The following is a 2,383-nucleotide window of genomic DNA, read 5'->3' on the forward strand; positions in this document are numbered from 1 at the left end:
AATAGATACTCGTTAAAGGATTTAAAGTGTACTCATTCCGATTACGGGGCCTCGGATGAGTCCCGTATCGTTATTTTTCGTCACTACCTCCCCGTGCCGGGAGTGGGTAATTTGCGCGCCTGCTGCCTTCCTTGGATGTGGTAGCCGTTTCTCAGGCTCCCTCTCCGGAATCGAACCCTGATTCCCCGTTACCCGTTACAACCATGGTAGGCGCAGAACCTACCATCGACAGTTGATAAGGCAGACATTTGAAAGATGCGTCGCCGGTACGAGGACCGTGCGATCAGCCCTAAGTTATTCAGAGTCACCAAGGCAAACGGACCGGACGAGCCGACCGATTGGTTTTGATCTAATAAAAGCGTCCCTTCCATCTCTGGTCGGGACTCTGTTTGCATGTATTAGCTCTAGAATTACCACAGTTATCCAAGTAACGTGGGTACGATCTAAGGAACCATAACTGATTTAATGAGCCATTCGCGGTTTCACCTTAATGCGGCTTGTACTGAGACATGCATGGCTTAATCTTTGAGACAAGCATATGACTACTGGCAGGATCAACCAGGGAGCTGCGTCAACTAGAGCTGAGCAGCCGGCCGCCCGGGAGTGTGTCCCGGGGGCCCGCGCGAACACGCAAGCGTCCGCTCAATTATTCTGCAAACAGGAGGAGGCTGAGCTCCCCTGCACAACACACCTCGAAACCCTCTCAGGTCCCGGCGGCGCGCAGCGCCGTCCTAAGTACTTGGTCGGGTTCGAGAGAGGCGCAATCGCCCGGAGTTAGGCGAGTAGACGCTTTAGGTGCGACCACCCGTGCTCCCAACTGAGCTTGCCGCTGCCGACAGAGGCCCGGGAGCGTGCTGTCGTGGCATTGCCGGCGGGAGACAACACGCGCCACCTACGGTGACCGGCAGCTCCAACGCCAGCGCCACAGAAGGACAAAAGCCCTACTTGGGTGCCGAAGCGAACTCTCCCAGCACAGCGCACGCGCCAACACGTCCGCACAGCTGCGATACAAACCACCTGCGAGAACCGCTGGGGCGACCGAGCAGCAGACGGCGTCGCGGCGCCGAGCGCCGGGCGGCGGCGCATCCTCAGCGCACAAAGTCCTCAATCGGACCAGCACACTGCAGATGGCCACCGCGCTTCGCACCGGGCCCGCGAGGACCTACTTTGGCCGCAAGGCGCCGCGAGCAGGGGGCGCCGGCGCGCAGCTGCGCCGCCTGCCGCGTCCGTCGGCCGGCGCGCCTGCCACCGGCCGCCCCCACCAGCCGGCTGTAGCGCGTGCGCCCACGCACCGCGCTGCCAGCACGCCGGGCGGCCCCCCCTCACCGGCCGGGGACGGTCCCACCCAGCCACCGCCGCGTATCGCCTCACACCCAGATCCCCTTTCACGTTCGTGGGCATGGTGGGTCCCCTTTCACGTTCGTGGGCATGGTGGGTATCCCTGAAACAACCGGTTAATAGCTCGACCGATCGTCGCCAACACTGATTCACCTCTAGCGAGAACAACCGCACCACAACGGGTTACCGGTTGTTCATTTGCGTAACGTCACCAGCAAACGTACACGTCCATCGCCATTTGCAACGAGTATTGCATGCCTGTGTCAGGTGTCACAACACACTACGTCTGCCCACATAGACGCAACAACATGTGCACGCCTAGAGAACACGTGGAAGGTAGACCCCGTACGTATGCGGTGTCCATTGCGCGAACGACTGTCAGCCCGCCTCTGCAGCATGTCGCAGATGTGGAACGCGGTGCAACATGCTATCACGGTGTGTGAGAAGAGACGACTACGTCCGAATACACGCTCCACTACATCAACAGACTGCTCATGCTGATCGCCATCCAGGGCGTCCGTTCCTCCCACACGTCTGTATGGCGTACCACACTGCAATCCAGCTCTTATAGGGAGACGACACGTAGCTGCGTGCACAATATTTGGACTGTATGGTCCGCCGTTGCTAGGCGCTGTCGTCATACGGTCACATGGGCCACGATGTATCATTCAGTACATACGGAGCAATGTGCAGTACAGTTTGTGGGTTTTGCGTACATCGGCGGACAGGTGACAGGCCGTACCACAACGTAGGCTGAGTACGTCGGCATGCGAAGGGCATTGAACATGCAAACTTCTCACCGACCAGCTTGCGAAGGCAGGGGGGAAGGGGGGGGGGCATGTACGTCCTGCTGCTATCCACACTACAGTGTATAGCAGGAGCATGTGGAAAGTCAGCAACACCTGCAAGGTGTTTAACATGACGCGATACACAGGGGACCGGGCAGTGCGAGTAGCGAACTATATTGCGAGGGTTGCGGTTAGGCAACACTACACTACTTTAACGGGTTGCATAACAATTACAGAGCAGGTTCAGCGACAACGTG

The 2,383-nt window shown here is 58.6% G+C and overlaps 1 non-coding gene across 1 annotated transcript in view; it reads right to left on the reverse strand.

The window, feature by feature from the left end:
- LOC126430912 (small subunit ribosomal RNA) overlaps positions 1 to 565 on the reverse strand; it is a 1,909-nt gene extending 1,344 nt beyond the window's left edge. The window contains exon 1 of the ribosomal RNA XR_007577414.1: positions 1 to 565. This exon is cut by the window's left edge and continues 1,344 nt beyond it. This is a non-coding gene — a ribosomal RNA (small subunit ribosomal RNA).
- Positions 566 to 2,383: the final 1,818 nt, after the last annotated feature.

This window comes from Schistocerca serialis, unplaced genomic scaffold, assembly GCF_023864345.2.
Source record: "Schistocerca serialis cubense isolate TAMUIC-IGC-003099 unplaced genomic scaffold, iqSchSeri2.2 HiC_scaffold_1067, whole genome shotgun sequence".
Taxonomy (NCBI): Eukaryota; Metazoa; Arthropoda; class Insecta; order Orthoptera; family Acrididae; genus Schistocerca; species Schistocerca serialis.